The sequence below is a fragment of the Podarcis melisellensis genome (assembly GCF_964234715.1).
Source record: "Podarcis melisellensis genome assembly, chromosome: 10".
NCBI lineage: Eukaryota > Metazoa > Chordata > Lepidosauria > Squamata > Lacertidae > Podarcis > Podarcis melisellensis.
In genome coordinates, this window is record NC_138542.1 from 19,063,279 (window position 1) to 19,077,367 (window position 14,089).

Genomic DNA, 14,089 nt, shown 5'->3' on the forward strand with positions numbered 1-14,089 from the left:
TACCAGGGCTGAATACCCTCCAACATCCCATTGATCAAAATCAGGATGTTTGTGTCTGGGTCCAAAGCTCTCATGGGAGCCAGCTGACTCAAGAGTGTGAGAAACCTGAGCACCTTTTGGTCCATTGCTCTCGGGGGCACCAGCTGAAATGAGCATCTTTTGATCCAGTGCTGACTCACAGCAGAGTGCCGAATTAAAAAAAAGGGGGGGAACATTCCAGGATCCAGTCAGCTGGGGTGGCTTTTGTAATTCCGGGATGTCATGCTCCAATCAGGACAGTTGAGAGCTATGGGGATTGCCCCAGTTTTGAGGGGTCCACCAGCAAATTGCCCTCATGTGAGTACTACATATGTTCACCCAAGTTTACATACCTATTGATGGCCACCTGGAGATGTCAGGGATTGAACCTGAAACTTTGTGCATGCAGTGTGGATATTCTACCTTTGCCCATAGCATGTAAGGTAAAGGTAAAGGGACTCCTGACCATTAGGTCCAGTCGTGGCCGACTCTGGGGTTGCAGTGCTCATCTCGCTTTATTGGCCGAGGGAGCCGACGTACAGCTTCCGGGTCACGTGGCCAGCATGACTAAGCCGCTTCTGGTGAACCAGAGCAGTGCACAGAAACACCGTTTACCTTCCCACCAGAGCGGTACCTATTTATCTACTTGCAGTATGACATGCTTTCGAACTGCTAGGTTGGCAGGAGCTGGGACCGAGCAACGGGAGCTCACCCCGTCATGGGGATTCAAACCACCAACCTTCTGATCGTCAAGTCCTAGGCTCTGTGGTTTAATCCACAGCGCCACCCACATCCTGCCCATAGCATGTTCTGTTCCACATTAGATTTAGGCCTTAAAGTTTAAAGATGGGTGATCATTGACAGAAGAATCAGTATAATTGGAGGGGTGATTATTATCCTTGCCCAAAACATGTCAGGGAAACTTTGAGGAAACTTGATTTGAAAAATAACCACACACACACCACCCAAATCAATATTCCCATGTGATTTTAAAACAGATTACATTTCAAGTTCCTCTTGCTGCAGCAGCAGTCTTTGCTAAAATGCTTGTGGCGTTTTATAGGCAGCTGTACCAAGAGCTGACCAATACTTCAAGGCCTATAAAAATGCCGAAGAATTTGCCAAGAGGGGGTGAGAAAGAATATTATTTACTACCTTAATGCAGCATAAAGAGAAGACTTAAAACTACAAGATATGGTTCAAGCTAAATCTCAGAAGCACATTGTAGTTCCATTAAAATTTTTTTACTAACACTCACAATTGTTAGACTTATTCCAAACAATTTCTGCAGATGATAATATTTCTCAGAGCTGACAAACGCTCCAGAGTGCGAATATCTGTCAATGTAACAATTGTCATTGGTGGCCTTATCTGGAAGTTGTCTCCAGGGTTGTTGAGCCAAAGATGGGGCAGACTTCTTTTAGGTTGTTCCAGAGGGCAAGACTAGCACCAACAAGCAGAAATGGCCAGAAAGTAGGTTTTATCTCAACCCTGAAAGAAACTTCCTTATAGTAAGGTAAAAGGTAAAGGACCCCTGGACGGTTAAGTCCAGTCAAAGGTGATTATGGAGTGTGGCGCTCATCTCACTTTCAGGCCAAGGGAGCCAGCGTTTGACCACAGACAGCTTTCCAGGTCGTGTGGCCAGCATGACTAAACCGCGTCTGCCGCAATAGGACACTGTGACGGAAACCAGAGTGCACAGAAACGCCATTTACCTTTCAGCCGCAGCGGTACCTATTTACCTACTTACAATGGTGTGCTTTTGAACTGCTAGGTTGGCAGGAGCTGGGATAGAGCAACGGGAGCTCACCCCGTCATGGGGATTCGAACCGCCGACCTTCCGATCGGCAAGTCCATGAGGCTCATTGGTTTAGACCACAGCATCACCCACATCCTAATAGTATGGGTTATTCGAAAATGGGGCTCCCCTTCCCTGGTGGTATTCAAACTGAGATTGGACAGCCATCTTTTGGGGATCCTGCAGGTGCATCTCATGTTGCAAATCCTGCAATGGCCGGAAGGTGGGACTAGATAACTACTAAGGTCCCTTTCAGCTCCGCAATTCTATTTCAGAGCAGATCTGACCAATTCCAGGGCTGCATACTGCAAGCCAGCCAGTCATATGGGCTGATGTTGCATACCCCTAGTTCCTTCTGAGGCTGAAGGATTCTGGCTCACAGGCTAAGTTACAGCCTCACTCACCCCTTGAAAGTCCTACTAAATCCTTAGCAGTGCTATGTAAATCCCTATCTTACTTCAATATTAAATAGTTTCCTTAGATACTTTCTGATACCAAAGAATTCAATTATTCTGACATAGCCCATCAGGAGTAAAAGACTGGTATTGATGAACTGGAAAAGTAAAAATGCAAACTCGCTACACAATTAACAAGTGGTATGGAAATGTAGACTTGCCATTTAACAAGATTTGGAATTCATTTTTATAAATGCCATATTAGGTTAAGCCCTGGTTAACTACAATAACAATTCCCCCCCCTTTTTTTGTAATGTACACAATATCGTTTTTCTGTTTTGTTTTCTGCATGGGTACTGTTTCTTGTTTCTTTTTCTGTGTGTCTTATCTTACTTTGTGCACTTGTAGTTTTGTACTTTTTATTTTTCAGTAAGGAATATACAATAAAATAACAATGGGTTAACATGGAATCATTAGGAATGGACAATTGTGACCCTCCATAGTTTGTAGGACTCCCAACTCTCACAGGCCCCGGCTAGTTCAGCCAATGAGGAAAGATGATGGGAGTTGTAGTCAAATAATCTGAAGGGCTATAGATTTCTCCAGCCCTGGCCCACACAGTGTCTTTGCTGCAAAAGTAGCTGTACTGAAGTAAATGCTATGTTGATTGAAAGGGATGCCTTGCAGCTCTGAGCTCCATGGTACATTGGTCTGATACGGAGTATGGATGAGGAGCTCTTTCTAACTTGTACACTGGAAGGAGGAAAGAATCAGGGAGAGCCGTATATGCCTGTTGGGTGGGCTCATAGAAAACTAAGAACTGTGAAATGCTGTCAGGAAGATGCATTGGTTAGAATGTTGCATATGGTTGTGGAAAATCCAAGCTCAGTTCCTCACTCAGGTGTGAAGCGTCGTGAAATTTACTCTCTTAGCCTAGTGTGTATTGAAGTGGGGAGAATAAAATGTTGACCTGGGTTCCTTGGAAGATAGAAATGCAAATTTCTGAGTGCTGAGTTCTTTGCAGATGCCCGTGGCGATGATGATGATGACGACGACGATGACCATGCATCTAACCTGCTCTTCGGTTCAAATAAATTCTCCAAGCAGCTAACCAAAGAAACAGAAATCCAATATGCAATATTAAAGCTGAAAATTAATACAATAATTAATAGCAGCACTCATTAGCAGCAGCAGTAAAATGTGTATTACATTTATTTATAAATCGATACAGGTATCCCTGAAGAAGGCTGAAGCTTGAAATGGACTCACTTTACATGGTGGAAGTTGCATTGATTTGTTCCTTCTTACACTGGTAGGTTTGTTTCATCTCCTGCCTTGCCTATCTTCTTGGGAAATGCACCATTTAAGCTTCTCCAGTTTTCCGTCCTTTGGCTTCCCTCGGCATCCCTCAGATCTTTTGCCCAAGTAAGATTCCCCAAATTTGTTTCAAGTGAAAACAGCTTATTAAAGTGTGTGTGCATTTTCTTATTCTTATTCTTTATGTTTTAATGACTGGGGCTACAAATTAGAAGAAGCCTGCTGGAGAGATACCAATGTTCCACATCAGAAGAGGACAAATTTGGAAATATGAGAAACCGGCAGAACCAAAATTGACTGTTCCATCTATCCCTATTCCAATGGAGACCATAGCTTAGTGATAGAGTACATGGTTTTCATGCAGAAGGTCCCATGTTCAGTTCCTGGTCAGTGGCATAGCATGGGGAGGGGGGCACGGTGCAGTTGCCCTGGGTACAAAATTCTTAGGGGGTGCAAAATTTTAGCACCAGTTACTGCCTCAATACAGCTGTATACTTCTGCTGCTAGGCTTCATTGAAAATGGCTTCTCCATGTGAAGCAGGAAGTGACCTCTCCAGACAATAGAACAGAACAACTCTTTTCTTATCTCTGTGGTTGCAATATCCTGGGTGATGTGGACACCATTAGGCAGTTGGATGTGATTGCGTATTCTGCCTGTTTCCCTTCCTTCTACCCTTCCTCCATGTGGCCGCAGGCACTGGCAACCCATGCTATGCCACTGCTCCTGGCATCTCCATGTAAGTCTCAGAAGACTCTGTCTGAAATCTTGGAGAGCTGCTGGCAGTTAGAGTCATAGCTGTCAGCCATCCCTTATTTGGCGGGAAACTCCCTTATCCCAGTGCCGTGTCCCACTGCTGTCACTTATTGATGATGTCCCTTAAATTTCCCGGGTTTCAAAGGAAGCAGCTCCTCTCCCTCCCTCCCTCCTTGCCGGCCAGGGAGGAGGGAGGCTCCAACTGTGTTGCTTGGCTGCATTGCCCATCCAATAAGGAGTCTTAGAACGACTGGGGGGTGGAGCTTGCATGCCTTGTGCTGATCAAATTGGCTGCATTGCCTGGGGACTTGCCTTTGCTCAGCGCTTCCCAGCAGAGAGGTGACGGTGGTTTTCCTTGAGGCTTGAGGCTTCGTTTGGCTGATGGCTGGGCTTTCTACCTTTGGCTCGGAGGGGTTCAGAAGTTGAACATACCTGTGCTGAGTGCTCAGATCGGAATCGGATGGATACGTCATCGACAGCCCACTCAGCCTTGCCGGGGAAAAGGTCTGTCTGGAGTGGGGGCACATGGTGGGGGGAAAGGAAAGGAGCTGGTTGAGTACAATGGCGGGCAGCGATCTCGTGGGAGTGGGGGCTTTTGGATTTGTTTTGGAGGCTCCTTCAATTGACTGATATGGGGGAAAGGAAAGGAGCTGGTTGACTAAAATCCCTTATTTTCGCTGCTGATCCCTTATTTTCGAGGCTGCTGGTCCCTTATTTTCAAATCTGTAAGTTGACGGCTATGGTCAGAATGTACAATACTGAGCTAGGTGGTCCAGTCTTCTGAGGGTATAATGTAGCTTCCTAGATGGGACTGATGGCAAAGTTTTATGAGGAAAACTTATCCAGCTGTTAAAGAACTCAGGGATGCCTACAGCTTCTGTCTCCCGGCAAAATAGGATATATTCAGAAGATTCAGAATACCAATCTAAGTAGCAAATGTAAATTGGATAAGAACAGAACCTCAGCTCCACAGGGGAAGATTAAAACCCTGGCCAATGCAGACATCACACACAGACTGTCTGTGTTCTGCCCAGAGGGCGACATACTGTACCAATTGCTGATGCTATTATTCTCTGTGTTAATGAGCAAGGAGCATTGATAATCTGCACAAGCTTGCGGGGAACAAACCCACTTGAAATATTTGAAGGCTTGCCACATAATGTCAACATGACGGCAAATGCACTTGGTGTATATTCAGTGATCAAAAGAGAGGCTTCCGTAAGAAAATGTCACTTGCTAGTCAAACAAATTGGAAGTGCAAAAAGAAGCCGCCTCAAAATACAGGGATTTACCTCAAATTCTGAGAGACAGGACATGCAAGCAGGGAGAACGCTCTTAAGTACCTAGCAAATCACCTGCTCTTCTAACTTCATTTCTCTGCAGAATAACTGTATCAGGTGTTCGTGTGTCCTAGGAGTTCAGAATCCTACTAATCACAGGGGCTCTGTTAGCATTCCACTCCTCCGTTGCTGGATGTGTGATTGTTATATCACATGTCAGTGTTTACTTTCTAGGCTTGGAAAGTGTGAGAACAGAAGTCAGTCTTATCTCTCTTCCGCTGTACTGTACTTTTGGAAAAGAAGTGAGAGGATGCCATGATTGCTTTGTCCTGTATATAAAGGTAAAGGGACCCCTGACCATTAGGTCCAGTCATGGCCAACTCTGGGGTTGTGGCGCTCATCTCACTTTATTGGCCGAGGGAGCCGGTGTACAGCTTCCGGGTCATGTGGCCAGCATGACTAAGCCACTTCTGGCAAACCAGAGCAGTGCACGGAAACACCGTTTACCTTCCCGCCGGAGTGGTACCTATTTATCTTCTTGCACTTTGATGTGCTTTCGAATTGCTAGGTTGGTAGGAGCTGGGACCAAACAACAGGACCCACTCCATCGCGGAGATTCAAACCACCGACCTTCTGATTGGCAAGTCCTAGGCTCTGTGGTTTAACCCACAGCGCCACCCGCGTCCCTCGTCATGTATATGTTGCTTAATAAATACTTAGAATGCACACACCAACGCTCCACTTCGCTTCTGCTATACTCTGCTGAGTGAGTGTGCACATAGTCTTCTGATATGTGTCACCGGTGCATGCCAGGACTGAAGATTTATAGACATCCCAGGCTGCGCTGCATCAGGAAGATGCCCGGAGAGGTTTGTCTCATTCTGGGGGCTGCGTGTGCCCCCCAGGTGTGTTGCAACAGGCTCAAGGGGGTTTCCAGGATGTGCTTCCTGCCCCCTCACCATTTTCTGCACCCTCCACAAGTTGGAGTGAGACCTTCTGAAGTGGTCAGCCTACTCCAGTCATGTAGGTTCTCCACACATTTCAGAACCTTGGAAACAGAAATGAACAAGAGAATCAACAAGAGTTAAAAGCTATTATTGTTGTTGTTGTTGTTGTTGTTGTTGTTGTTGTTGTTGTTGTTATTACCATGCCCATCTGGCTGGGTTTCCCTAGCCACTCTGGGCGGCTCCCAACAGAATATTAAAAACAGGATAAAACATCAAACATTAAAAACCTCCATAAACAGGGCTGCCTTCTATGTCTTCTAAAAGTCAGATAGTCATTTATTTCTTTGACATCTGATGGGAGGGTGTTCCACAGGGCGGGCACCACTACCGAGAAGGCCCTCTGCCTCGTTCCCTGTAACCTCACTTTTCACAGTGAGGGAACCACCAAAAGGCTCTCAGAGCTGGACCTCAGTGTCCAAACTGAACCATGGGAGTGGAGAAGCTCCTTCAGGTATACTGGGCCGAGGCCGTTTAGGCCTTTAAAGGTCACCACCAACACTTTGCATTGTGCTTGGAAACATACTGGGAGCCAGTGTAGGTCTTTCAGGACAGGTGTTATATGGTCTCGGTGGCCACTCCTAGTCACCAGTCTAGCTGCTGCATTATCCAACACAGGAAAAGTTTCCTGTGTTGAGGTAACCACCCGAGGGATGGATCATTAGGACTGCAATGGGTCAAAGGAACTCACCATAGACAGCAAAGAAGCGAGGCCCCTTTCGCTCAAGAGATAAAGCTAAGAGCTTAGAGAAGAGGGGGAAAGAGCAATGTGGGGCAGAAACTTAGAGAGCAGGAGCAAGAAGAAAGCAGGAGGCAGAGAAATAATGGAGACCTGTTGCAACCCAAGACTGCTCCTATGGTAGGAGCAAGACTCTCTCGGGATGTGAGCATAGCTCAGGTTGTATATGTGTGTAAATAAACCATATATCTGAAAGATGCCACAGTCTCATTTTGCCAAAAGGAAGCACAGACTTGAGCAATTGTTGCCTGAAAGAGATTAGAGATTGGGGTGGCTTGTAACAATGTTGTTGTTTAGTTATTTAGTCATGTCCGACTCTTTGTGACCCCCTGGACCAGAGCACGCCAGGCACTCCTGTCTTCCACTGCCTCCCGCAGTTTGCTCAGACTCATGTTTGTAGCTTCGAGAACACTATCCAACCATCTCGTCCTCTGTCGTCCCCTTCTCCTTGTGCCCTCCATCTTTCCTTGTGCCCTCTTTCCTTGTCTGTCGTCCCCTTCTCCTTGTGCCCTCCATCTTTCCCAACATCAGGGTCTTTTCCAGGGAGTCTTCTCTTCTCATGAGGTGGCCAAAGTATTGGAGCCTCAGCTTCAGGATCTGTCCTTCCAGTGAGAACTCAGGGCTAATTTCCTTAAGAATGGATGGAAATTAGCCCTGAGTGCTCACTGGAAGGACAGATCCTGAAGCTGAGGCTCCAATACTTGTAACAATGTTATCCAAATTATAAATGCTCGGTGGACAGTCTTGCTGGCTGAATGCTGTTTCATTAAGAAATATATGCTAATATGTTAAAAAAGAGAAATAATCCTCAATGTGTTGTGTGTGGTTTTTTTTTTTTTTGTGTGTGTGTGTGTGTGTGTTTTAGTATCCCATACAATCATCTTGATTAATTCATCCCTATTCCTTAAGTAATGGCACTTTATAGGAGAGCAAATCTCTTGTTGTCACTACTTGCTAGTAACGAACAGGCTGATCAACATGCTAATTACAGAGGTTCTTTTTTAACAGTCTTTTTTATTATTCTCAAATGAATAATGCACAGCAGCTGTGACATTGAACAAGGGTGCTATAATTGCAATAACCAAAGCAAGAGAGAAATTGTTTAATAGTCTCATAAAACGCGTAGCCTCCTTCCAGGACAGATTTTTCTTGCCCTGCCTGTGATTTAGGAGCCGTCCACCGGCGTTCGGATTCTCATTCGTGCTATTGGATTGAGCAGGTGGCATCGACACAGGTTTGGAACTCGGTGGTGCCATATTTAGCAGTTAGGGCTTCCTAGCACCATCTGCCCAACATTACAGAAGCGTCCCCAAAATTGGTCCTGCAGTCCTCATTCCTGTACCTGCCTGATTTGTCAAAGAATAGCATTGACTTTTGTGTTCCTTCAGCTGATGTTTTCCATCTGAGTCACAGTAAGGCATAGGGGTGTGTGGGTGCTTTGAAATGGTCATAAAAATAGAGGAATCTCGCTTTCAAATTCAATATATGGCAGAAGTCTACTTTCATAATACATGAAAACAAGAGACAAAAGTGATATCTAAAGGGGGAAAGATTGCTTGAGAGAATAGGGGATTTGATTGTTGTTGTTTTGCTCATTGCAATGCATTCGTCCACCCGACTGCTCCAGACGAAAACACAGTTTTACTTGTTTTTTGCTCAAAAATCCAGTTTAATAATGGGATATTTTGACACTTCTCATATACTCGGCTCTCTTTTTTATAATAATATTTTATTCTTTTTTCCATGTGGAAAGTTACATTTGTTACTCGACATTTACATTCCAATTCACCAGAACTAGTGACTTTCCACTCACCCAACAAAGATGTTTCAAACTCAAATTGCATACATTTGCATTTTAAGGTTCTTTCTTATCTGCTTTCAGCCTCTCTACATGTTTCTTAATATATTCTGCTATTTTCCTACACTTCAAACCCCAAAACATTAAAATGCTATCACCGCATTCAACCTTCTCCTAGGCCAAGCGTTCAGAGAAGGAGAAGGAAATGACTACTATAGTAGGATTACCAGATGTCCCCGGGTTTGCAAATCTGTCCACGGACAAATTCCGTTCCCGGAATGTCTCCAGATTTGCAAATCTGTCCCCAGGAAATGTGGCAGTGGCTGCTTTAGCAGTCCAGAGCCAGCCTGGTAGCACAGTTGGCTCTGGCTGGCTTCAGGAGCAGCTCGCTGCCGTAGCAATCACCATTTTTCCTTGTGGGAAGTCACAACACATCACATGGGGACTTCCGGCGAGGCAAAATGGCGGGCACCACAGCAGCAAGCAGCTCCTGAAGCCAGCCAGAGTCAACTGCGCTACCAGGCTGGCTCCGGGCTGCTGACTGCCGCTGCTGCTGCCACTGCTGAAGGGGAACCGGGGACGTCCAGCAGTAAAGATCTCCTGCCCCCTTCCCTCTTTGTTTTGACTGATCAGGGGAGGCTCTGGAGTTGTGCATGGCCAGCCGATGTCCAGTTTTTTAAAAACTCTGCACATTTATGTTTCACAGGGTGCACCTTTATACAATATGCATGTGTGCTTGGGCCCAGGGTCTTTTGCCTCACCATCCCCACTACTGACTCCATGTTGCTACTCAGCTTAAAAAAAAAAGTGTCCCCTGATTCACTGAAAAAATCTGGTAACTGTTAAGTTGTGGGTGAACATATCAGACGACACAGCGATTCTTCAAACAGCTCTGGTTTATTCACAGGCCAGAACAGAACTGAACTGAAGGGTTCATTCAGCCTGCTTGTATAGAGCTCCAGTACAACGTAACTGTAACAATTTTCTAAAACTATCCAATCACTGAATGTCACTTTCGATCCCTTATTTACATAACTATCTACAGTATCCCCCTGCTGGCCCAGGGTGAGAACTTCAGTACATAACAGTAACCATATACTATAGAGTACTAAGAAACTTCACCAACCTGCCCAAACCGCCCCATACAAACCCAAACACACTCACAGTATGTAAAATGGGGAATACCTTTCTGGAATGCCTTCCCAAGAGAACTCTGCTTCATACTTTTCTTATTAAGCTTTAGGTGCCAGGCTATTATTACTTGTCTGAGCTGTTAGAGAGCAGCTACTTCGTTTCCCTCCGTTAAAAACTTTTGTACAGCATGTTTTATTTGTGGTTCGATCTGATGCTTCCACAATTTCTTTGCGTCTGCAGCTGTTTTTATTTGCTGTTCTATTTTAAAGTGGTTTCCATCTCTTTTTTAATGTTCAGAAACATAGGACGCTGTCTTGTCCTGAGTCGGACTATTGATCCTTCTAGCTGAGTGGCCAATTGATCTAGCTAGCTCAGTGGTGTCTGTACTAGGAGGAAGTGTCTCTGTACGATTTCAGACAGGATACGGTCCTAGCCCTCCATCTCATGGATTGAAGCTGAATGCAAGACAAATGCTCTATCAATGAACTATATTGCTTCCCCATTTATTGTGAGCTCCTGGGTTGTTTTCTTCTTTATAAGTAGGATTTTTTACAACAATAAAAAGGCAGTTTTCATATATAGAGTCATAACAACAACAACAACAGTAATAATAATAATAATAATAATAATAATAATAATAATAATAATAATAATAATAAATTTATACCCCACCCATCTGGCTGGGTTTCCCCAGCCACTCTGGGCGGCTCCCACAGAATATTAATAACATGATAAAACATCAAAAATTAAAAACTTCCCTAAATAAGGGTTGTCTTCAGGTGTCTTCTAAAAGTCAGATAGTGGTTTGTTTCCTTGACATCTGAAGGGAGGGCATTCCACAAGGCGGGCACCACTACCAAGAAGGCTCTCTGCCTGGTTCCCTGTAACCTCACTTCTTGCAGTGAGGGAACCGCCAAAAGGCCGTCGGAGCTGGACCTTGGTGTCTGGGCTGAACAATGAGGGTGGAGCATAAATGTGTCTACTCTGAGTAGGGCTTTGTTGAATTCCACCCACATTAATCAATATGCATGCCTCATGCCTTTTTCCTACATAAATGCAGGGCTTTTATTTTTTCAACCAGAGCTTACAGGAGCTCAGCTCCAGCACCTCTCAGGTGGGCACCATTGCCATTGCCATTCTAAGAGAACAAGGGAGAAGTTCGTTGTGAGCTCCAGCACCTCTTTTTCTAGAAAAAAATGTGCTGTTGAAGAGGAGATTTATAATGTTGGAAGGGGACCTGAGGGCCCCAATAACCGGCAATAAATAAAGATCAAACTCCACTTGTTTGTGTGTATACAGTAATTAAGTTGCAATGGATAGAAAATAGAGATTCCTGTGAACCAGGAGTTTAGAACTGCTGTCATCCCCAGGAGGCATGGCCCATGACCAGGAATAATGGGAATTGTAGCTCAACAACATCTGGAGGGCTAAAGATTCCCTACAGCTGCTGTAAAGGTTAACCCTATTCAAGCTTTCATTGATGGTCTCCATAGAGAACAAGGCCAATCACCCTCCAACATTCCTGCTTTGGGTGGGAGGTCTGAAGGGAAATTGGAAACTGGGACCCAGTTACAATCCACTCCACAACCAGGATATATGATCACAAAGAAGACTTAAAACCTTCCTGCTGGGTGGCATTCTAGGGATTGGGGGAGATGTCATAAGGATACAAATATAGCATAGTTTTTATATATGTATATAAAAAGGTAAAGGGTAAAGGTACCCCTGACCATTAGGTCCAGTTGTGGCCGACTCTGGGGTTGCGGCGCTCATCTCGCTTTATTGGCCGAGGGAGCCAATGTACAGCTTCCGGGTCATGTGGCCAGCATGACTAAGCCGCTTCTGGCGAACCAGAGCAGCGCACAGACACGCCATTTACCTTCCTGCTGGAGCGGTACCTATTTATCTACTTGCACTTTGACGTGCTTTCGAACTGCTAGGTTGGCAGGAGCAGGGACCGAGCAACGGGAGCTCACCCCATCGCGGGGATTCGAACCGCCAACCTTCTGATCTGCAAGTCCTAGGCTCTGTGGTTTAACCCCCAGCACCACCTGCGTCCCATATATGTAATTGCAGCTGAATATAATCTCTCTCTACAAACAGCTTGTTCATATGGGAGCCATTTTGACACCTACCCTTTGGAATTTCACCCCAACTCCTATTATACATAAGACAGGCACCCTCTCTGTTGTCTTTCCAGTACCTACTGAAAGCCTTCCACTTCCAAAAAGCCTTTTAAGTACAGCTCTTTCCCAGTCTGCACTTGTATTGGACGTGTTTTTAGATGTTTTCCTTCTTTTATCATTCGTGTGCCTGCCAACCTGGGCTCCACTGGGAGGAAGAGGGCAGAATATAAATGGAAGAACGGAAGAAAGAACTATGGTTAACAGCGCAAGTCTGTTCAAAAGTAAGTTACATTGATTTCAGTGGGGCTTGCTCACAAGTAAGTGGGTACAGGATCACAGCTTAAATTTCTCCCTTCTAAAATTAAGAAGGCATCTTTCATCTTAGTGCTGTAGCAGATCTGAAACGCTTTTATAGATGAGAATACCTGGAACATTTAATGGCAGAAATACTATTTCGCTGGCAGTCGCAGATCCATACTTGTGATGGAAAGGTTTTCACTCCTTTGTGATAACTTGCTGTCCAAAACCATAAGAACATTATTTAGGCGCATTAAATCTAAAACCTTCACACACTTGCCTCTAATGTTTCTTAGGAATGACAATGTGAACATTTTCAAGGGCACAGACCACAGGGATTATTTATATACGGTGTGGGCCAAGTTAAGGTAAGCATTGACATAATATTTATAATCTCAAAGGTTACTAAATCAGAAATACTGTAGAATTCCATTAGCAAGGCAAGCTGCATCAATGGGAGGTTGTGATTTATTCAAGTTATAAATTGCTCTAGAAATGGTTATGGTCTCCTTCAGGCTGTCCAAATACACCTGAAGATTCGTTAGTTTGGCAGGGTAATTTTAGCTTATTGGGATGATTATAAGAAGAGGTGGTACTGAACTAGGTAAGGACTCAGGAAGCTTTTTCACCTTGAGGACCACATTTCTCCTGGGCAAGCTTCAAGGTGCCTCATGTTAACAATGGGTGGAGCATTATCATATGTGGTGGTCATGTGAGATGGTAAAAGCTTTCTGGAAAATGATATATAATGAAAAAAATGTTTAAAATTGTTATGTACTGAAGTTCTCACCCTGGGCCAGCAGGGGGATACTGTAGATAGTTTTCACTCAGGTCGACATATGCAAATAAGGAACTGAAAGTGATGTTCAGTGATTGGATAGTTACAGAAAGTTGTTACTGTTGCATTGTAGTGGAGCTCTATATAAGCAGCCTGGCTGAACCCTTCAGTTCAGTTCTGTTCTGGCCTGTGAATAAACAAAAGCCGTTTGAAGAATTGCTGTGTCATCTGATATGTTCACCCACAACTTAACAAAAATAACTTTCGTTTAAAAAGCAGAGGCTTTTTTGTTAAGCATTATAGACACAAAACTACCAAAAGAAAAGAAAATGCTGTTTAGGTATTGTATTTTAGTGTTTTGTTGGAAGCCGCCCAGAGTGGCTGGGGAAACCCAGCCAGATGGGCGGGGTATAAATAATAAATAAATAAATTATTATTATTATTATTATTATTATTATTATTATTATTATTATTATTATAGGCAGCAGCAGGTGGGGCAAGGGTTGGCATGGCATTAGGTCCCAGGATCAGTTCATCATTCCACAAGCCCCATGTTGATGGAATGGATCCACTGGGTTTGGATCGCTCCAGGCCTGTACTACGGGAGTCAGCCAATGCTGAACCTTGCTGTGGTGCAAGCCAAGGAAGCAA

At 44.5% G+C, this 14,089-nt stretch overlaps 1 long non-coding RNA gene across 1 annotated transcript; it reads left to right on the forward strand.

The window, feature by feature from the left end:
• Positions 1-4,156: 4,156 nt before the first annotated feature.
• Positions 4,157-13,259, forward strand: LOC309379593. Its single transcript, XR_014172544.1, has 3 exons — positions 4,157-4,265; positions 5,797-5,903; positions 12,957-13,259. It is a non-coding gene; the product is annotated as an uncharacterized lncRNA (long non-coding RNA).
• Positions 13,260-14,089: the final 830 nt, after the last annotated feature.